The following is a 24,673-nucleotide window of genomic DNA, read 5'->3' as shown; positions in this document are numbered from 1 at the left end:
CTTCCTGACATTCTTTTATAAAACTCAAATCCATGATGAAAATTAATTTTCAGAGGAACCAAATGCAAGTGGGGATTCATAATGATCCTTGAAATACCTTGTGTTTCTTTCTAACCAAAGTGCATGATAGCATAGTATGAGTTTAAAAGAAACGTGTATATTGAGAAATGTAAAACAAGCCCGGAAACCATATAGAGCCTATACAGGATCTTATAGCATGTAATACGTTTCATTTACGTGTATTAAACTAGGTATGGCCATCTGGTCACCCAGACATGAATTTTTCATCTTTTCCTCCTTATTGTTTCCACATCCAGTCTCTTAGTTTTAATATAGCTGATTATTTTCATTTCTCCAGCAAAATGTTTGTGTTACTTCTCTCTCACATGGTTTGTTTTATACCCTGCAATCCTCCCATGGCCTCATCTTGATAAATCTAATTTTCTTCTATTGCATTTTCTTATTCTGTTTCATGTCTTTCATCATTTTCGTCCTTTGTTCTTTCTCGCAATTCATCCCATTGTTTTCCTTCTGCACAAGCTTCACGGTACTAAAATAAAACGACCCGCTTTATTTTATCAGTAGCTACGAACACAGAGAAACAGACCTCCATTTCCTTATTCTTTAAATAATATGGTATGTATTCTTTAGATAGACTACTGTAGTGGTCTTGTCACTCAAAGCTAGAGAAGTCCAAAAAAGAGTGTCACGTTGCTTTAAAATCAAAGGATGCTGTAAGCCACAAAGTTTGTCAATGAAAAAAAAAAACATTTCACTGTACTTGACAGGTATTAAAACAGCATATGCAGAAGGAAAATAAATATTTAAGCAGGATAATATGCTGCAAGGTGGAACACAACAGACACAATTAATGGTGTGAGTAAATAAGAGAAGTATATGATTAACAACATTTGTACACAGAACACATTCATCATCACACGCATCTTTACTGTGGTCTGGTTTTACTGCTCTCTAAAAGAGATAAATGCCACGCTATTTGTCAAACTCAGAGCAACAACATTATTCTAAAACTTGGTTTATGTCATTCATAGAATTGCCAAACCATTTAGCACCATTTTTGTCAATGCAAAAAACTGAAAATATGTTTTATAAGTTTCGTCTTCAAAAACTGTCACTACATCGGTCAAATGTGTTAGAAATTATTCAATATCTTATTCTGATAATTATCTTACCTCTGATTTTCTACACGTTTCATTTGCATTAATTTCCGCAGGAATACTTTTGTTTCGATGGCGTGCAAACGATGTTTTTCAGAAAGTTCTGAATATTAGTTTCTATGCAAAGTTAAGCACTACACGTCCTTAATTGTTGTGACAATGCAAGAATATATTATAATGGTTCCTTTGAATTCCTAGCGAACTGAGTTGTATTGGGTTAAAGATTTTATTTGCAGTACTTTGCACTACTTGCAATGTTTTCAATACTTCTGCTTTCTTTAAAAAGTGTTCCCTGTTGTTACAGACCACAGTCTTTTTCTTTTGCTATCACTGCTCCATCTCTTCACTGTGCAGTAGTAAACATGTAACGCAAAACGGCATATACGAGATTGTAATGCTTATGCCATCACATTTCATCACAATATCATTGCTTCAGTTGTATCCGACCGACCTTTAGCCAAACTCACTGAAATCACCAATTAAATGCTACTTGCCACAGTTTCCAGCAGTAACAGCAGATGGGAGTGGGTACGGTCTAGCCTTTAATCCGAAACACCTTGGAAGACTTCTCATTTTAAATTTGCCTTTCAAATAAACCCAGTGTCTGCGCAATGACACCCCAGACAGCTATACCCGTACACATCCTTATTGCACCCCATTCCTCCGGAGGCTCTTCCTAATTAGAAAATGCATAAACCATTGAAATGCCAGGTAGACGATGGAAGAAACACTGAATTTAGCTCTGACATTTTCATGCGCGTCGTGCATAATTTAGGCATCCTTATATTTACCCATCCCAGTCAGGAACAAGCTCGCCAGAAGTACTTAAAATTTAGCATAGGGCAATGGGGACGCGGAACTAAAGGCAACACTTGCATACAAGAATACTCCTCAGAACACGATGAAGGCCTGAAGTTCAGCAACAGATGCGGGCTGTGAAAGGAGAGGCATTAGATCTAATTGATGAAATAATGACTACAGTATATTGTGGTTTAAGACACCGGCAGGAGGGTTTGCTGACAGAGCAGGTTTGTAATTATCAGGGATAAAAAAAGCTCTGAGAACAAAGACTTGCTCAAGGAGGTTGCCGTTTTGTAGCTTTTTTGTGCTAAATGTGATCAAACAATTGGCTTCTGGACAAGGCTTGATGTTGTATCACAGTATTTGTACTGTATGTGTATATATCAAGGAATATTTGTTTGCTATTTGTCTGCATGTTTAAAAAGCACCAAAAACTGGACTAGCTGTTCTTGAATAACATGATGATAATTGTGTTCATTTTCCAATGTTTTCGACAATGTTTATGAAAGAGACTCTGAGTCATGCTGTGCACCTGCTAGCATTTTGGTAACCTGCTATGATCATCGTCACACTTCATTGTGTTCAAAGAATAACACACCTGCAGATTCTGTGTATTTCTGTGAAGAAGCTCATAATTTAGAACGTTGCAACTGACACTTTCGCCCTAAATATTCAAACTCTCAGTGGGATAATACTCATGAACGATGTAAAATTGTGCTTTTTTATTAACCATGTTTTTTTAAAGATTGGTTATTATTTATATTATCATAGCTTTACTGAAAATACATGGTTAAACGATGGGTACTGTGGTGTGAACAGTAAGTCTGTCGTTCAACCGCAAAATAGGTGCCTGGATAAAAAGCAGAATAGTGATTGCCAAACTCCTGTAATGTAAATGAAACTAATTTAAATAGAAATAATGTAAAGCAGTGTAATGACAGGTACATTAATATCTTACACATTATCTATTAGCTATCACGTGACGAAAAAACGTAGCAGACGCAATAAGTCCGAAATGTATTCATACTACTCCCCCTCATTCTATATAGAACGTACTAATTTAACAGTATGTACTATATTTACTTATTCAAATTCACTACGTGCGATCACAGTATGCAATTTCGGACGCAGCCAAAGATTTGTGTGCTATTCAGCTCTTTGCCTATAACCACGACAACACTTTTTTTTTACAAGCTCGTCATCACATTCGTCTTCGTAGGAGTTTAAAGTCTACACGGAGTGCTCTTGATGTGTTAAAAATGTATTTTGGGAAATTAAAATTCTGAACAAACACATTTGGCCTGGGCAGTTGTTAGACCTGTTGAGGCTGTCGGTTGGTTTTGCAGAATGTTTTCTCATCAATTATACAAGATGAAGGAAGAAATGCTGTGCAGCACAGCTGTGGACTTTTACTAGTCCTGACCGTGCAGAGGAAGCAGGTGTACTGCCATTACCGTAAGGCCAGCTGTCCTTTTGAACCCAGATACTCGTACTCAGCATTCTCTAAACTCGGCAATCCCCACCAGATACCTTTCTTTACAATTATGTGTGTATCCAGAATTCTTCATATAAACAAAAACTATCAGTGCCACTCTGAAGATTTTTTGTGTGTGTCTTGTTTAATGAGAGATAAAATGTTATTAGATGACCTATCGTGTTTGCACTCCTGACAGATTTACTAAAGTTTGAAGTACTGATAAAAGTGATCATCACAACAACTTTAGCCACAGTTATACTCATTCTCATGAAATAACCATGGAGAAAATCCCTAGGGTGTTTTTTCAGACCGTTGAACCAACCTTTGATGTAAAATGTTTCTATCCTGCAATACTTGCATCACCACGCACCACGCATCTATCCTGTTTACTGCATTTCACAAACTAAAATCGGTAAAAAGTAACGTGACATGAGCTATCTTTGAGGTCAGCCATCTAGCGTCACAACCCTTCGCGGGATATTTTTAATGTGCGATTTCACCAAAGGAAATAATTAAACCACGTTTAATTTCACAAAAAGATCCCTTAGGTGATAGTTTTGTAAAATTGAGGATAAACAAAGGACATAAATCCCCAAAATGCATTTGAATTAAAACACGCAAGCGAGGCAAGATCAATTACGTGGGTGTGAAAGAGCATTAATGTTAAAGCAATTTTAACATTACCTTGTTTCAGAGGGGTGTGTGTGTAATGGCGTGTATATTTACACATGTGTGATGCTTAGATTCTGTTAGCGTTTGTCTGATGTGGCGCAGCAGCTGTTGAGTCATTACACAAAATGTATAAATTGTACTGCCAGCCATATAAAAACCAAATGTTCTCTAAAGGCAACGTAGGGAAAATATTTACACGAGGGCTCAGGCTACAGCATAACAGGCAGAATAACTCGCATTTATGAATTACGTGCAATAAAATAGAAATGATTAAGACTCCCAAATTATTCAATATGGCTTATCAGATATCAAACCTTCTTCACTCAAATTCCACATCTTTACACTTTCATACTGCGCAAGTGTAAAGATCTCGGCACCCACGGATCAGCAATCTCTTAATGCCTGACTGCCCAGCTGTTGTGTCTCCATAAACACATTTCAGCCTTCCACAGGGTGTAATCACTTATACATCACACTTTAAAAAACACAGTTCACACGCACGCACAAACTCACACTCAAGATAATTATCCAGGCTGTTTATTAGATTAACACCGCTCCATAAAAATGCATCTGCATATTGCTCCGGTCCTATTAGCTCCGTGCCTCATCCTTAAATACGTGCTGGCACGCTGGCTTCAGCCCCTTACTGAGTTTGCAGGAGTTTGTTGCCAGACCCTGTGTAAACTCATTTAGTAATTGAGAGGAAACCAAGGTCCCTGTGCAAACAGACCTCCCTCACACCTATAAAACACCCACACTGGTAATGAGAGAATGAGTTTAGAAACATTGAACACACAGAGGACAAGTCATCCTTCAGTACACATGGGACACATTCCTGCATCGTTGCCATGGCCACCATACATGGGCTAGCAATTACCACTTGCGCACCAATTCTAGTTATATACAGGATAGGTCCTTGAGAGTTGAGAGCCTGAAAATACAAACTACATGTGTTGATAATTGAAAAAAAGGCTTGTTCGGTGTGCATGCAAGCAGGAGATTTTCGGATTATAAAACTCATCCAATTAGAATTTTCCTTGGATTTTATGCACAAGCGGGCCATGTCAGTTAATAGGAAAATGATTGAGAACACACTAAACCACATAAATCAAATACTGGATTTTATAAATGCACCATACAGAGGGGTAAAAAAGAATCGACTATATTAAAAATCATATTAAATTGAAAACTAAAATGATATAAAACATGGATAGCCCACAACTAAATTACGGGATTATGTTAACGTTTTCGTTTCTACAAAGGGTCACATTTTCTTCCAATGAAGCACATTAAATGCTCTTCAGAACATTGTCAAATCATGCAAAAGACCTGACTAATATCAAACTAAATGCATCCTCATTTTTGACCCTGGTCTTAAGGGTCAATTTGTTGAAATTTGTATTTTTAACTAACCTGAAAGCTGATAAATAAGCTTTCTATTGATAATTAGCCGAGATATAATTATTTAAATCTGTAATCTGAGGGTGCAAAAGATTACTAGTGTGATGTTGTAAAGTAGATGAACCTGAATTCTAAGCTTTACAAAGATTCCCAAAGAGTGTGCAGCAGCGAGTGAAGTAGTGTATTATTGTTTAAAGCCAATTCTTTATAAGATTCTCAACTTTGTTGCGTCGCTAGACACACCCTCTTCCTGTTGCCAACAGTCACTATCGCCTGTGTCGCCGGCTCTCTATTGAAATGAATGACAACGCCTCGCTTTGTCGCTGGCGGTCTGAACGGGGTGAAAACCTAAGCAATCGCATTGTTATAAATACATAGCTGTGCCAACCCTAAAATGCTAGGTGTTTATTAATTGTAACAAATATAATTGGTATCTTAACACTTTTCCGAATGAATCCTTTTTCATCAGTTATTTGTACAGGTTGGTTTATCACACCCAGGTAATGCTTCCCTAATTTAACCTGATATGTGAGAAATAAAGCTTTACACATTAAAATAGGTTTTTAAGTTTAAGTTTTGAGTTGTAATGTTGATAACTCCTTTTAATTTTGGACGATTTGCAAGGTAACTTTTTTATTTACAGATAAATAAAAGAAAGGTTTTAAGACAACCTAAACATTTCAGCTGCATAGACTATTAACAAACAGCCTTCACAGAGAGTAATGCAACACACACGACTGCTCTTGCACCTCCCACAATATAAGCATAAGAACCTCTCTTCTGAACGATGGTAAGCCCAAAAGTCAAAAATACAACAAACTCTTCTAAATATCCAAAATAAATGAACATTCATCATAACAAGGCATTTTCCATTCCAATATATATTTCCAAATATACTTTCCTAATGCATTCTCGATATCGTTTTGAATTAACTTGTTGAAATTAGGTTAAACTAACTCAAAAGCAAGAATTAGTTACAGGAACTCAAAACATTTAAGCAAGGACAATTTTAAGTTAACACTATACTTTAACCATTTAATTTCTTTGAACATTACATGTTTACAGTGTAGACATAATATCAGATCAATCTAAGTAATAATATTGTACTGTGCCCTGAGTATCTCATAAGCTGAATACAAGAAAAACACTTTTTATTATTTTCATAGCTTATAAGCACTTGATATATAGTATGAAGAAATACTGTAAGCATGAAAAGATGCAATGAAATCAATGCATAAACTGTAAATAGCACCTTTTTACTTTCCACTATTCTGTTATCACACAACACCAACACTAACACAATATACTTAAATGTTTTTATATAGAATATATCTATGAACCCTGTCGCTGTTTACATTGTTAAAGTACTTTTAGTGCTGATATGTTCATGTGAACTGCCTGTTAAGTCATTTGTGATTGAGCGTGTGCATTTGGTTTTGTGTTTAATGGACTCTAGCACACAGGGTGATTGCAAAGCTTTGTATGCATGTGCGCTAATGAGTGAAGACAGATGTAGTGTGCACAGACTGATCGGGGCATCGGGGTCCTCAAATAGTCAATAAATCTACCACAGAGCAGTAAGAGGTCCATTACCCCCAGCAGCAGATAAAACTTCCCCTAAAGATTGTTCTGGATAGAATTTGACCCATGACCCTGTTTTATCGGATTTTCACGGATTGAATCAGAATTTGGCCATGGGCTTTAAAGGCAAAGTGAATGTAGAGAGCAATCGTAACATGAATGACTACAGATGTGTCATTTAGATGCTGTAAATATTCCATTACAATAATAAAGGAAAATAAAATAAGAGGAAAAAAACAAGTAACCTAAATATTGCATTATGCATTTAGCAGTACCCCCCTAAATGTTAAACCATTTAAAAATCTGATTATTTAATTGATTTATGTCACGCAATTTAGTCCAGTTAAACAAATATATTAAATGTTTAAAATGTATCTGCATAGTGGGTTCCATATGTGCATCAGTATTTTATTTCACTTTTCTGCAATTACTGACACTTTTTCTTGAGAGAGAACTTAAATGAGTATGTGCCAAATAGTTATCACTCCACAATCGCCTGTTTAAAACTGGTAGAAAGTACAGAATCATTTTTTTAGCAATTTGACATCACTTTAATATATTTCTTCCTTGCTCTGTTGTGTTTATGGCAGGAAGACATATGCTCTTATACTGTTTGCAACTTATAAGCCATCGATCATTTACATTTACTTGTATCCATTTAGCCGACACTGTTGTCAATAGCAACTTACAAGTGATTCATCCGAAAGAGACGGTAACACGAGAAGTGCTGCAATAAGTCTCGAGAATAGTTCACGCTAGATCAGAGATCAAAAGTGAGATGGTTGGAGGATCAGTCAAATGAAGGAAAAAAAGAGAGTTATGTTTTATGATGTCTTGTTTCGTATGCACCTAATAATTAAATCAAGATCCGGGCAAGTAAAAACATATTTAGGAAAAAGGTTTATTTAAATCAAATAACTGATTTCATTTTTTTAGATTTATACAGTAGATAAAAAATATTTCTAAAATACTAGAAACCCCACATGCTTTTTTTTAAAACAGTAATTGCATAACCTCTCCTCTCAATGTTTGAAGCTCTTATCACTCGGTTTGGACTTAGGCATGGTACAGTCCTGCAGGACATTTATCGTGTCATACTGTATTAGAGTTTACAGTTTGAGCTTTAATAAGACCTGATGTTATTATCCTCGCCTTGAGTCTGTGAGCTTATTTAGTTGGCCTGCAGTGGTCGAAGAAGCAGCACTGCACAACATCTGTCACCTCGCTTATCAGGGATTATAACACTAGTCTAGGCTCAATATCGCAAAGCCAGACTTTCGACTATTGGCAAAACATTTGATTAAACTGATCCAGATTGATCTGCACATGTGAAGAGATAATGGGAAGTGTGAAAATATCAAATAAAAGTGAATTGCCATGCTGAAAACAGACATAATAGTGGAAAGCTTCAAACTAAACTGTTAAAGGAACAGTTTATTAAAAAAAATTGGTCGTCATTTACTCACCCTCAAGTTCCTCTAAATCTGTTTAAATGTATTTGTTCTGATGAACACAGATAAAGATATTTGGAAGAATGGTTGTAACCAAACAGTTCTCGCCAGCCATTACCCACCATAGTAGGAAAAAGATAATACATTCTTCTAAATATCTTCTTTTGAGTTCAACTGAAGAAAGACATTTTTTAAATATTTTTTCATACTATGGTAGTCAATGGGTGCCAAGAACTGTTGTCTTTGCTACATTCTTTAAAACATATGTCTCTGTGTTCATCCGAACAAAGAAATGTAAACACATTTGAAACAACCTGAGGGTGAGTAAATGATGACAGAATTTAAAATTTTGGGTGAACTGTTCCCTTTAAGGACTGTATATTATCTTTCAAAGATAATAACATTTTGATTTCACTAGCCTCAGTCAGAAGTCAGTCAACTCAGTAGGCTGCATTATGAACAACTTCTATTCCATGTGGATTAGTGCACTTTGAAGGTTAGATTGAACCTGATGATATCAGCCATTTTTATATGCAAAATGCAACAGATGGTTAATGAATGAACTGTAAGCTTCCAAACTAAAATGGTGTCAATTTGCCAAGGTGCTGTACACCTCGGGGTAAATCACAAATGCAATTCTGAGATCATTATTGGCGCATCTGCAAGGGGGTTAAAGTACTCCTATTAAGCAAATTATTATTTGCAATCTCATTAAGATATGAAATCTGCCATTGTACTCCACCCTTATTCTATATGAAGTCAGCCAGCCTCAAGTATTTACTGTGTCAGTTCTGTGCTACAGTACTGTATGATCTATAGAAAGCATTCTGAAGCCACTGTCATCATGACTTCAATCCCCACAGAAGTCATTTGTGATGCAGCCGCACACGGGGCATACCGTAGGCACACTGCGAGAATCATAAATGTGAAAGCTAAGAGAGATGATTGACAAGGCTAGATGGATGAGGAGGATTAAACAGGGCAGTTTTGATCACTCAGTAAGGCAGTCTCTCAGCTCTCCACTCCTGCTTTCCAGTAAAAACCCCAGAGCGCCCGGAGGGGAAAACTGGCAGCAGAAAGCTAATTTCTCCAGAGGCTGCTGCTACTGATCTTTATGAGTTCTAGGCGAGAAGGTCTATACTACCTGGAGAAAGCTATCCGTTACAGTTCATCCAAATAGCTGTTGATCTGCTGCTGCTGCAGGACTCACAAACGTAGCGAAGGCAAATGTATTTGTATAGAAAATGTTATATACAACCATAATTTAATATGCTTTGTATAGGACTCAGTATGTGGTTGGACACAATTTGGCATTTCTTTTAGCCAATCTCCTGAGCCGTTAATACAATCTGAGCATTTCTCTTAATTCCTCTTAAACACCTTTTTTCGTATGCACCTAATAATAAATCAAGATTCAGGAAATTAAAAAACATGTTTAGAAAAAAAAAAAATATTCGAATAAATAACCGATCTGAGTATTTTTCTTAATTCCTCTTAAAACACATGTAAAAATATTTGGTTTTTAATCTAAATAACATTTTGCTTTCTATTGACCAGTTTGCCTTTTTTCATTTTATGAAAACAAATGCGACAAAATATCTGCATTCTTATTTTGATTTTTGGAAACAATATGTCTGTAGTTTACAAACAAAAATGAAATGATTGAAACAAAAATAATTGTTTTAGCTAAACACTTAACTAAAGATAGTAAATTCAGAAGAGGATTAAAGGTGTCATGAACTGGCCTTTTCTATTGTTTTATACTGTTGTATGAGGTCTACATATGACGTTTGCATGGTTTTTACATTAAAAAACAGCTAAATCAATAAGTAATAGGCTATTTTCTACCTGGGTTTTTAGGTCGGCTTGGTTTAAAAGAGGTTACACAATATCAGGACATATCAAGTGATCTCAAAAAAAGTGATTGTGACGCAAAGTACAAATATGTTTTGCTCACATAAGATTTCTGCAATATTGACGGCACAGCACTGCTTTTTAATTTTAGTCTCTACGTAAACTAGCGGTGAACTAGGCCTGGTTCACAAAGGGATCTGTGGTAAAATAAGCCAACAATATTTTAACCACGTAAACTGAAAGCTGTCTTAAAAAAAAACTAAAAAAAAAAAACTAAAAAAATAGGCTTGTTTCACAGAAAACTATAAATTTTTTTGGAAAATTGTTCTATGCAATATTACACTGAAGGCTGGAATACACTACAAGTCTTTTGCTCAGATTTTCAGTCTGGACTTGTTTCAGAAAGTCTGCAGATTTAATTGCGTAGTGTGTGATGAAAACTTTCAAAAAGTCTGCAAGTGTATGATGTCTAGTTTTAAAAAATCTTTTCAGATCTTAAAAGTCATTTAGTGTTTTCCAGGCTTTGAGTGGTAATCTGTGAAATATACAGTGAAATTCTTGAGAGCCGGGGTGTTCGAGTTTAGGAGGTAAATTGTTTCCAGGCCGGTAAAGTATATGAAGTGAAATTTAATAAACCTTTTATAGATAAAGATGCTTTTTTTGCCAGCAGGTGATGTAAGTATATTACCTTTCAGCAAACCTAGCCATTAGTTCTAGGTGACGATTTACTTCCATCTCTCTCAAATGCTACAGTAACAGCGACACCATAACGGAGAGAGGGTTTCATCAGTCTCACTATGCATCAAATATCATCGGTTACAGTGGAAAGCGCAGTCACAGCTGGCTGTTATGCTATCGCTGAATAGATTTGCGAGGCAGTATAGAAGGATGAGATCTACATTCATTTGTTTGTTCTGGTAGACTGCGCTAGTGCTTTTGGCCAGCTATCCCAGAGCATAAAACAACAATTGCATTGGCATAGAAAAATCTTTACCCTGACCAGTGGAATAAAGTGGTTATTTGGCTTCTCGCTCTGTAATGAGGGGAGGGCGTAGAACTTTGAGCTTTCAGGGGGTTTATGGATAAATGCTTTTTCTGTTGCATGGGGATCGTTCCATCAGGGTCAATGAACATTAATGGCCGAAGGAACAGTGAAGCATGCCTCATGGAACAGCACTTTAGCTGCTAACACAGATTCCAATATGTGACAGATATTGGGGATCGTAGATCAGACAGAGGGAACACGTCATTGTGTATCAACAAAAATCCATTTATGTGGAAAGGCCACAGCGTGTTATTGTAAAGTGTATTAAGTGTAGTTTCATGATTTACAACACTATATTTTGTCGGCTGCTTGGTTTCAATTTCTGCTGCCCCAACCATATGGAAAACTCATAAGACCAAAATGCATTTATTTTGCCGTATATTAAACATTTAACATGCATGATAAGAGACATATCATTGAAGTTTAGAATTGGATGGCATGAAAACTCATTGAAATTCCATCAAATCAGGTAAAAGCATAAAAAGCAGTCTGTTATATGAAGCGTTACAGGAGTCATGTGTGTATCCTCAGTTTTTATTTCTTTAGCTGTGCCGTGTTAAATCACATAAAACTCGCATTGTATTTGAACTGTGGATGGTTATCACGCCCTTGTTTGTGCATTCTGTGTTACAGATAAATTCAGGCGCTGGAGTCTTGTCACGTCTGATGTGGTGTTTCTTCTTTGCAAGCAAAAGAATAACTGTTGAGAGCAAATCCCATGTGCATATCCCTATACTGTATGTGTGACTCTATTTACAATGTGTTGTATTGGGTGTGAGCGCAAGCGCGAGGGTAGCAAGCGTGCACGGTTGTTTGATGTCTGCACCTCTTCTAAATCCATGCATGCATCTGGGATGTTTAACCGCGCTCCCGTAATTCACAAGTCTGGAAACCTTTTAACTGCAATATTACAATGTAGGATCAATAGGCGCACAGTAGTGCATCAGTCCAGTGGGACAGCAGCCAGCATGCTCTGGATTCACAGGCACTACTGTGATGCCAAAACTGCTCCATTGTTTCAGAAGCACTCAAAAGCTTTCATCGGTCCCTTACAAGACACACTGTAAAATATTAAAGTGTTGCCAGGATTCTACCAGATTTTACAGTAATTTTTTACAAGAAAACACTGTATTAGTGTTAAGGGATACAGGGCTGGACTGGGAAGAGTAATTGGCCCTGGCATTTTTTGGGCCACATCGGCCCTCTACTGTTTTTGTCAACGGGAGGCTGGGGTGGATTGGGGTGCACACCTTGTGTGCATTCGCTTTTATAATGCGTCTGTCTGGGCGGCCAAAAGCGTCCGTTCCGTGCCCATACATTAGGGGTACGGCAGATGGCCAGTCCGCCGTGAAGGGATACCAGAGTAAATGGTTGCTTCATTTGAAGTAACGATCACGGTGATTAGCATTCCCTTTAGTAATTACATTGTACTTGAAAATAACAAAAAGAGTATTTTCAGAATTGTGCCACCAGCAATTGGTTGCACATAATGAAATTACTGCAAGTTGATGATTTTGATTTATTAATACAATATGCTAATAAGTTACAATATAAATGCAATTGTTATAATGTTGTATGTTAGTCAAATAATACATAAAGAAGATAATTTTGGTTTCCTAAAATTAAAACCTTGACAACATCTCTGTTTATTGAAATAAAAATAATTTTGGCCTAAAAATTCTTGGAAATGCTTAAAAGAAAAGTTCATCTCAAAAGCAAAATTGTGCTATTTTTACTCACCTACATGACTTTCAAAATGTTTTAAGACCTCCCATTGTCTTAGTAGCACAAATAAATATATTTTCGATGACATATGAGAGATTTCCAGGCTTCCTCATAGACATCATGGTTATACTTGTTGTCAAGGTCCAGAAAACTATAAGGTCCATCAGCTCATAGTGGCTCAATAAAAAAAAAAATTAAAGCGACGACAATACTTTTTGTGCGAAAACCAAACCAAAATAACAACTTTAATCAATATGTTCTACTCGGTCATTTCAGTCTATGGTGCATTCGATGCGTGTACATTGGGTGGGGGCAGATGTCGGCAGAAGCGCAACTCTGTGTTTACAAACAGACGCACACTGTATATAAGCTGATCTTCGCAAAATATATGATGATTTCGATATTGAGGAAGACTTGTTCTTTTTTGCCCAACCGTACAAACAGAATGAGTCAAAGTGCTCTCGTGAACGCATTCATTTACATTTAGTCATTTAGCAGACGCTTTTATCATAAGCGACTATCAAGTTGGGTAAACAATGGAAGCAATTGGGTCAAACAAAAAGCATAAGAGCAATAAAACATGTCTCACAAAGCCTACTACAGAGTACAGAGCCAAGTTTAGTTTATCAAGCTTAAACAAGCATGCATTTTTTTAAGATATTGTAGAAAGATATGGAAATCAGAAATGATCAGTCCGGTGCAGATGGAAGAGATGTGTTTTCAGCCAATTCTTAAAGATGGCGACAGAATTTGCTGACCTTGTAGCAGCAGGCAGATCATTCCACAAATAGACTAACAAGACAGAGTAGAAAATATTGATTAAAGTCGTTCTTTTGGTTTGTTTTTCGCATATAACTTATTGTAGTCTTTAAAAAAATTATATTGTGCCACTATGAGCGGATGGACCAATTTAACGATTTCTTTAGTACTCTTCTGGACCTTGACAACAACTATAACCATGATGTCATGCATTATTTTGCTTGTCATGTTATTTTTTTCCTTGTGCATTTTTATCGGTCAGTCTTGAATGTTGTTAATTTATCTTCTGCTCTGACTTGTCATCCTCCACTTTATTGATTAGTTAAGAACATGTAGTTTAGTTCTCCACTTCAATTCTGCTGCATTCCAAAACAGTGATGAGGACCTTCGATGCAAAGGCGAAACTAGGATGCAATGATGTTTGAGGGGGCGGAAGTGCACTCGGCAGAATGATGGACCATTTTCCGGCCCAGGCTTGCAGTTTTCGCATTGCCAGTCTTGATGATGATAATGACATCTAGCCTCTTTTACATATTGGCTCTCATGCCTTCATACATCATACTGCCCTTTACCCTCTGCTCCCGTGGACGGCCGGTGATAACAGCTTTCACAAAATTAAAACGGAAAAAAAAAGAAACACATTCATTTCCATAGCATGAAACACCCACAGGCAGTTTTTGACCTTATTTTTGATATGTGAGCTCAGCTCGAGATTTCAAACGTTGACTTCAGGGGAAGACGGAGAGATATGGAGGTGGATGCTTAATATGCCTCATGCTGAGAGTGGGCACGGGCGTGGTAATAGAGCCAAATTGCAGCACATCTTTGCAGGTTCGTTTTGACATCGGAAAGACAAAACCGAGTTCCTTGAACATGAAAACTGTAACTGTAACTGTAACAAATGTTTTTGATCTTTGCTTTGATTTTTGTCTTTTTATTTTAAGTGTTAGATGATTTACTTGGACTTAAAATGTGGGGGGATATTGTTTTCACGTTCCACTTCTGAAGGAGAGTATCAGATGAGTCCCTACAGCAATAGTATCCAAACTTGCTGTAACTGTGCACCCCAGAGATACTACAAACTACACGAGAGAAATATAAATCCCATATTTCGTCACAGACCATAAGGTTGTTAAAATGACAGGGATCCAAATTATGTTCAATCAAGGATAGAAACTGTCTCTGCATCATTTGCTTTCTCATATAAAATTTCACAAATGTGAATATGAAATCTCTGTCTTTGTTGTATTTCATACCCTCTGTTATTTGTATTCAAATAAACAAGACATGAATTCAAGAAAGAACATAATAGAAATGTTCGAAATACAAAGACAATCGAAACGTCAGTCTTGACGTCAATTGTTTTCAAGTTTTTCAAAACAAAGTCTGAGCCAAGGAAAAACTCAAATCTGGAAACGCTGATACAATGTGCATTCAGATGGGCATCTACTATCTTCAAAAAAGCTTCAGCCTTTTAATGTTCCCTATTGTCCCTTACAAACACTACATTTGAAATCAATATGAAGTTTAAAGGGTGAATTCAGGGAAATTGAGATCTTTTACGATATTAACATCTATGGCCATGCCATCAAAAGCAACTTTGGGTTTGGATTTAAATGATAAATCAAACGGATTTTAATTTATTTTCTTAAAGCATTTTAATCACATATGTTAAAATATAACAGTGGTTGAGTCATTATTTAGCCGAAGATGTGTACCCTTTCAGAGGGAGGTCCGTAGATGCCCCGAGAGAGCGCCAAACAAGCATATGATGCAGACAACAAAACCAACACCATTATGGACCGATCTATCCATCAGTGGAGGTAAGTGATGAAATTGTTACCTGGCTACAAACAAACTGACAAATATATATTTCTTTTTATTCCCCTAGGACACTTTGAGAACCACCTCAGAAGCTCTCACTTTCAAAAGAAAACCTTTAAAAATAACCTACTCATATTTCAGGTGTTGAAATGTACTGCAATAAGACAGTAAATGTACTTGTTTCAATTTCAAACAAAGAGAAATAAGGAAGAAAACAGTGCTGTGGTGTTCCGCTCTTCGCTGCATTTGCGAAAGTATAATGCGGTTCTCTTTGGGGGTTTCAAGACTGAATGCTTCAACAAGCTAATGTGGATGAAATGTCAAGCTGCTAAGGGAAACAATCAAACTAGACGTTCTGTTGCAAGAAAATGAAAACTTTTGAAAGACTTCTCATGTGGAACAATCCACAGCAATGCCAAAGGGCCACGATAGTTGATTTTGGCACACAGTTGAGGTGGAAGTTTGCCCTAATATAGTTAAGTCATTAGGGACCAATTTCAAACCTGCTGACACAGCCAAACTGCCAGAAATAGTTCCTGAATTGTAGTTTGAAGTAGACCAGTTATTGTATAATGCGTCATGTCTGTGGTTTTAAATGTGTAATTTTGTGGGGGATCTATTGACAGAAATGCAATATAATGTACATGAACTATGTCTTCAGAGGTGTATAAAGACCTTACGTAATGAAGCGTTTTGTTTTATTTTTCCTTAGAATGAGATATTTCAATCTACATACATGGATTCACCATGTTGTTTCTACAGTAGCCCTAAAGGGACAAACTGCTCTACAGAGCGCATTTCGTAAATACATTATCACCTGTGTCAGCCACCGTAAGGCTTCAAAAGGTTGGGGTGCGCAGTGGAGTGTGCTGAGATAGTTGATCCAAAAATGAAAATGATGCCATCATTTGTTCACCCTCTTGAAATTTCAAACCTGTATTACTTTCTTTCGTCTGCAGAACACAAATAATATATATTTTAAAGAATGTTGATAACCGAATAATGACGGTGCCCATCGTACCCATTGGTTTTGTTTCTATACATTAGAAGTCAATGGGTACCGCCGTTGTTCGGTTACCTACATTCTTCAACACATCCTCTTTTGTGTTCAGTAAAAGAACGAAAGTCATACAGGTTTGAAATGACAAGAATGGTAAATGATGACCGAGTTTTCATTTTTGGGTGAACTGTCACTTTATGTAGCTGAAAGTGATTGTTTTTCATGACATTTTCTTAGAGACCCAGAAATGTAGTCTGTGTTATTTTCCAATGGCTACACTGTAATTTAGCTTGCATGCACTATAGAAAATCTTAAAGTTAAAATAATTCAAACTTTGAATGGTTTGATATTACAATATTTCATATAAAGAATTTGCACTGTTAATATAAATTTAAAGGCTTCCGCCCTCCAAAGAAAACCCAAAGAGTGGACTGACATTCTCTTCAGATATGAGTTCCCACGTGGTGGACTGACTACCTCTCAGAAACACATTTCATCAACTCTGCCCAGTGTGCCACGGGGGCTGCATGCAGTCTTTCTGACAGACCCCATGCCAAGGCATATGATAAGCCAAGGCTAGCAGATGCTAACGGGATGAGCAGAACAATCCCACCATAAACTCCCCTTCAGGTTCTCCCACCAACCCGCACACACACTCGTTTTCTGTTTAAAGATTCTCACATGATAACTGTGGTATGTTCTTATGTGGAATGAAAACGTTTAGTGAGGTCTGTTCCTTAAGACATTTGAATTGCAATAATGGCCAATAATACAAGAATGCAAACAGCTACGCCGGCTTGTTTAGCATATCGCTGCAGGAGATTTTGCAGCAAGCTAGTGAATTTATATGGGGTAAATAGCGGATGGAAGTTAGGGTCTTTAATTACATGCAGCAGAAGAGCGTGTTCAGCAGCTGGGGGGGGGGGGGGACTGGGGAATCGACTGGAGTGTATGAAGGGGATAAGAGTAATGCTGCTGACAGTGTGCCCTGGAGCAGTGGACAAGTCCATACCTCAATACTGACCTTCTGCATCATTCTGCCCCACCTCAGCCTGCTTTCAACCTGCTGTTCAATAATAGAAAATGGCCTGTTTTTAATACATCATGCTTATTTTAGTAGAGGTGGGGAATTGCAATATATCAGGATAAACAAGGATTGCCAGTAAACTCTAAATACTGTAGTGTAGTGTTTGTACTACCTTGCTCTTCTTGTGGGTAACAAAAGTGCAGGTAGACCTAGACCACCAAGTTTAATTGTTTATATGTCTATGTGGTGTTTTTATATGCTTTACAACAAACTATAAGCAAATGTATCTATTTGTGGATAAATCTATGATCGGAGTTGATGCGATAGAGAAGGGGTTGGGCTGATTTGCATATTCACGAATCCATGTACAGTAAAGTAAATAAGATAAGGGTATATAGTTACATTCCAGGTGGTTTTAATGAATGAAGAAATCATTATCACAGGATCATTTTATTATTATCAGAGATTGCAAACATTTGACTGAGGTGTGCCGCTAAACTACTTTCACTTTCATCACAGTCCTACAGCTGGTAATAAGAATTCAGCTACACACATTCTAAGATAAACAACGGTCAGATAACAGCTTCCATGACTTTAACATCGGCTGTGAAAGCTGTTCTGTGTAATACACTGATATTGTGTTTGTGTGCGCATACCTCCAAAACACTTCTATGACACGTCCTCTGAAGTCCTGCTTGCAGTCTCCTGGTCAATCTACTTGTTTTATTATATAACTCGGGTCCAATATAAAAAGGCAAAAATAACGCTTCTGTTATTAGTGATAATATAACCGGCCCGGTGTCATTTCCCTTGCCATAATAGAAGAAAAACTTGATCTCTATCAAAGATTGACGTTTGCGTATGCACTAGCAGACCTCCGTTACACTTCAATCCGCATGTTTTTAAATGATGAAGTGAAGTTGACGCCATTGTTACTGTTTATTGCTAAAAGCCAAAGCTTGTAAATTCACGTGCACTGAGAGGGAGACCGACCAATCACAACAGCTTGAGGAGCGGAACTCGCTGATATGGTATGGGTGGGACATCTTCACACACACTCTAAGCGGGGAACCAATCACGACGGACCTGGTCAGCTTTACCAATCAGAGCGTTTCTCAAGGCAGGACTTTGAAGAAACCGGAAGAAATCCAGTCGTTTTGTGAGAAGAGAGATGATAGACTTGAAATATGTGAAATATAAAGGTTTTTTTAATAAACAAGAAACATGACCATCCATTGTTAAACAACCAAAAAACAATCAAAGCTTCGAAAACGGGGACAGAACTGAGCCTTTAAGTGATAAAATTATCAAATGCAAAAGAGAAGGGTCCACATTGGCAAGCTATTTACAATAAACGCTGCGTCAAGACAAAATAGGAATATGTATTTTTGATTTCACTGGGACTTTAAAATTCCCATTGTAAATCTTGGTAAGGTAAGATGGTTTATACACTTGTTAGATAACTGCGCTGGCTATATTTCTAGTATTTTTTCTTTCTCAGATTCTCATTTCAGACAGAATAAATTGCTGGAGTTTACAGCTCTCTGCTCTTGAATTTCTATCTTGCAGAAAGCTCAGCTAATGTCATGTCCATTTGCATGAGAGAGGTTAGTAGGATCACAGCAGGTTTATACGGTACGGCTTGAATAATGCCTGCTGAGTGTCAGTAAGTTCAATGTACAATACTTGTTGTACAACGCCTGTTCTGTAGCCTTTTGTCTCTAGTTAAGGCTGTCTCCAACTTTGCTGTAAGCGCTTTTATCAGCATGCACTGAAGCTATCAGCGGCGATGATTCTGAGCACTTTTAAAGCATGTGTACCTGACCCATCCGACCTCTAATCTCATTTGCATACTTTGTTCATAACGGCTGTCTCATTTGTCTCTGTCCATCTTCTTTCTCACACTCGCTAAGACATATGATAAAGGCTACATTTCATAAATATGCTTTGTGCGGTGTGTGGAAAAAGTAGACTTGGTGTGACCTTTCTTACTGCGCTTATCGCACATAATGCCATGACCCTTCCATAGTCTGTCTTTAAAATTTCATACAGCATTATTATACTTCCCTATTGCAGATACTGAATGCGTCTAGTTTGGCCTCTGGAATTAATACACCATTAGATTCTATGAATTGTCTATATACAGTAATGAACTGTGGATTGTCATGCCTTTTTTGCATAAACCGTGGGGTCAAAGAGATCCGGACTACGTTGACAAAATGCCTTGTTCTTATTGGAGAACACAGCCCAGGGCTGGGTTTCCCGAAACCTATCTAGCGCTATGCCATTCTTAAGTTATAGCGATATATTCTTAAGAACGACGTTATGATACAAAGGTTTCGAGAAACCCAGCCAAGATCTGAAAGCGTTCTTAAGATCATCTTAACATGGATCATTAGGTTTTACACAAATTGCTGGAGCGTCATGCTTTCATCGAAGCCAAAGGAGGATGTGCCAAATACCAAGAGGTTAATCATACAGTATATAGATTTTCATGTCAAGTACCGCTGTCACTCAAATTGTATTGTAATCAGGGGTGCACTGGCGATCTGGCCGCTATCGCTTGGGGCCGGAACGGACGTTTTGGCCGCTCAGACGGACGTATTAAAAAAAGCGAATTCACTCAGCTCAAATGCAAAAGACACCTATGCATGCCGCCGAAATCCCCCCCCAACCATGCCCACCAACCCCCCCCTGTTAAGAGAAATGGTGAAGGGCTAATGTGGGCCAAAAATGCCAGGGCCGATTTTTAGTCCAGCCCTTGATTGCAATGGCATCAAAACCATATATTACTCATTTAATTATAAAAATCTGCCATTTTACTTTAGCTTTTTAGGTCCTACTGTATGCATGGATCAACATTGGTACATTATTTTTACATAGTGTATCTCGCTGTCCTTCCGAAACCTTGGATGTCCAAATTCGCCGTTTTTTAAGAAATCGAAAAACAACACCGTATTCATAAAATGACAATATACTGTGTTGTCAAAGTTGACAAGCACATTTTAATACTTTTTATTGGTTAGATATTTGCAAAACCCAGTGACTAATAATAATGATTTATGGTAAACAAAAAAAATCACGAAATATGGAGATTCAATGTTTCAGAAGGGCAGCAGCGATATATTATACATTAATGCATGTTAAAAAAAATTAGGAATGTCGCAAGAGGCGTTCAATCTCGCTCACATAGAGCCTGATCTTACGAGCGGCTGAGTTATTCCTGTTGGTGCCAGAGGAACTACAGTATGACTCATTTGCCCGAGCTCCGCACCGAAAGACACATGAACACGGCATACGTTCCTTTGAACCCCACACATGAAATAAAACCGAAAGAAAGTGCCAACGTGTGCAAGATAAGTCAATTCTTACATAGGCCACTACTCTGGAACTTTCTACGAGAAATATGCGTAAAGACAGGTGTCCTATATTTAGACATCAAATTCTTCCGTTCCCTTTTACATGCTTTGCGTTTCTCCATCTGAGGTCGGTTTCTCTTGTCTGTGTCCCTTGCTATTATTGGCAGTCTGAGACATGCTCAGGGTACGAATGCATCGAGCAATGGTCACGACAAGCATGTTTTTCAATGTGCATTGACTCCGCAGGGACTGAGGTGCACACAGGAAACTATGGACAAGTTACAACCTGCAGAAAAGATTTGTTCATTGTTCCATTTATTTTTGGTGGCACGAGAATCTATCATGGGGGTTTTCGTTCCATAAAGGCTCTTTTAACACAGAGAGTAGCTCTCATCATCCAGAACTTCACTCGTATACAGAGAGAGATAGAGCTTGGGAATTGGATCGTGTTAAGATAAGACTCCATAAAGCCTTGGGCCCTCATTGAGATTTTAGATGTGGTCGCATAAACGCCAAGGAGTCAACAATGGTGGAGGAATTTAATGGATTGGAGGGATGGCAGATGTCAAGACTAAAGACGTTCAATCAGGAGAGGATTTCCATACCTGCCTGCAGCTGATCTTGTGAACATCAGTGAGTTTGATAAACTCGACTTTGAGAGCATTGTGCGGAGGGAAATTTTGATGACCGTCTTAAGATCACAAAGTGAAGCATTGAGGATCACAGCCAGCCAAAAAGTGAGAGAGCCAAATGGAAAAACAATGCAAAGTTTGTCATGTAGTGTAGAGCAAATAAAACATATAGCACAGATTAGGTTTTCCCAAACAATTAAACATTTCAAAAGGTCTTTTTATAGCTTAATTCAATTTGGTGTCAATAAGGATTAACTTTATTGATTTCTACACAGTGTGCAGTTTCCGATAAATGAAATATGTATGCAAGATATGGTTTCCAAAGTGGCAGAATGTTTGAGGAGCTGAAATTAGCTTTGATATTTTAAAAATCATGTTAGTCTTCTTTCACATTAATCAGGTTCATATTTAAATTAACTAATTTATCAACTTGGAGAGAAAAGAGAGTCCAGTTGAGACGACTATGAATTTAAATGAAGCCAAGTTCAATTTGTAGTACAAATATGCAAATATGTGACATTTCATCTACCCCTCTTTGTCATTTAACAAAAATTGAATACAATAGACCATAATGTTACTGTCATGTCTACCCTTTTCAAGAGCAAAATCAAAGAACCATACGAAGAATGACCAATCAGCTTCAGAATAAAGATAAAGGGCAAAGTAGACCAGGCTTTATTCAAAGAAGTAATATTAAAATATTTGATTTTTATGTTTTAAAATGTGTAACTAAAGTGGGTTTTGTATGATGCAGTTACGATTTAGCTGTATTTATTGCGTCAAACACTTTAAAATGCTTGCTTGTGTTATATTAAATATAAAATCTTCAACTCATCCTCATGTTATTTCAAACCTGTATGACTTTCTTTCTTCCGCAGAACACAAAAGAAGATATTTTGAAGAGTGTTGGTAACCAAACATGGTTGCCCCCATTGACTTCGATTATACGGATACAAACCACGGAGACATTCCTCAAAATATCTTCTTTTGTGTTCCACAGAAGAAAGTCAGACAGCCATGTAATGAAATGATGGTGAGTAAATTATCATGAATCTGTTCAATTTAATTCAAATGGTAAGGTTTGTCCATATTTTGTCTTGCTATATTTTGAAACAACCCAACAATTTTTAGAGCGTTTATTCCTAAAGGCGTACATTTTTCCGAATCATGATATATCTTAGTAACCAAGATATGAAGCTATTTTAAAGAACTGTAATTTTGGCAAAAAGTATTTTCATGACTATGTGGAAATCGTTTAAGCTTGTGTACTAGAAAGCAATTCATTTTTTCCATTTAAAATGACAGGGACATTATATTAATATCTCTTTACAAATTGGCATAAATTCTTTCATTATAATATTTTTACATCTCATGAGGGGTCTTTCAGCAAAATACAAATTCTGATGACTACCATCGCTGAGTTTGACATCGCTCTCTGCAAAACTGAGCATCAGTTTCCACCAAGCATCACATTTCAAGTCTTATAGTTTACATAGCTCCAAAGATTTATGAAAACCAAGGTTGCCCATGAATCTACCATTGATCCCCACATATCAGGTGTGGCTGAACATAAATAGCACACTGGTACAGTAGTTGTCCTCGGAGAGACAGTGGTCAGGACTTGATCGATAGGTTATGTGCATCACATTGCTGCGAGGAAAGGTCAGAGGGGGACGGAGTGAAATGCCAGGAGAGTTGGCCATAACCATAACCATCCATCTTGCCTCGCAGAGACCAGGGGATTGGAGCACAAACAGTGACAGCCTTTTGGGGTGTAATACAATGGTTTCACCTTCGCTTCTACTCTGTCTTACTCTCCCTGAGCGCAGGTTCTCCTTTTCTCTCTCTCATAGTAATGGATAGTTGTGGGGTCATAGTATGGTGGTGGCCTATGAATTGACCTATATTTAACATTAAGATATCCGAACACAGTGGTTTTGTAAGGTTACATGGAAATAAAGTAAAAACTGAATTCTTTATAAAATGTCTGCCAATGTAGATCAAAAACAATTTCCAATGCTACAAAATGCATCAGTAGGCTGTGCAGGTAAAGGCATTCGTACACGCTTGTCTGTACGCTCAAGCCCTCTTTGCCACAGAGTGTCTTTTAAGCATGAAGAGCAAAGGTATGTGCGATAGCTGACCCTGATGCCTCGTGTGATGCCCTCCAGCTTGACGTCTGCGAAAGCCGGATGATACCCAGCAACCAATTAAAACTTAGAAAAGGGGTCCCGCTGCTAAGGTTGATTGGTGGGAGATTCCTCCTGTGATCGTGTGCAGTAGGAGATTGACGCATCCTGCACAGTCTTTGCCTTTGATCTTTGACTCTTTGTCAAATAAATCATTTTCCATTTGGTCTCTTGACCAGCTGGCAGGGAGTATTCCTATTTTGATGCCTCGCGTCATGGTGAAATTCTCCATTAACTTGGGAATGTGGCTGTGCATTTCCCATGACAGCACGGCCTGTGAAAAGCTTAATGGGCAATCAGATCAGCTATTGAAATCCAATGTTGGAAAACCCAAAGCACTTATTTATGGTATCTGGTGAGACAGCAAAGACGTAATCAATATATGTACAGCCGCAGAAAAAAAATAAGAGACCTTTTCAAAATCATTTTCAGCTTTTCTGAATTTACTATTTATAGGTATGTTTGGGTTAAAAAAAATCTGTGAACTAAACAGAATATTTCCGAATTTTTAATTAAAATTTTGTTTCTATTTGCATTCATTTGCAGGAAATGAAAACTGGAGCAACATGTCAAAACAACAAAAAAGATGCTGTGTATTTTAGAAGCGGTGGGTTATGGCTAGTACCGGATATAGATGAAAAACCTTCATGTTCTAAACAGCAGTTTCATACAGTCCTTGAAGATATGTCAGGAAATAT

At 37.5% G+C, this 24,673-nt stretch overlaps 1 protein-coding gene across 1 annotated transcript in view; it reads right to left on the bottom strand.

Annotated features, from left to right (window-relative positions):
* brinp2 (bone morphogenetic protein/retinoic acid inducible neural-specific 2) overlaps positions 1-24,673 on the bottom strand; it is an 84,129-nt gene that overhangs the window by 52,968 nt on the left and 6,488 nt on the right. The gene's annotated exons all lie outside the window — the stretch shown is intronic.

Source organism: Triplophysa dalaica, chromosome 3 (genome assembly GCF_015846415.1).
Source record: "Triplophysa dalaica isolate WHDGS20190420 chromosome 3, ASM1584641v1, whole genome shotgun sequence".
In the NCBI taxonomy this organism is placed as follows: Eukaryota; Metazoa; Chordata; class Actinopteri; order Cypriniformes; family Nemacheilidae; genus Triplophysa; species Triplophysa dalaica.
Note: the sequence above shows the minus strand (reverse complement) of the source record. Positions and strands in the feature narration are given on the sequence as shown.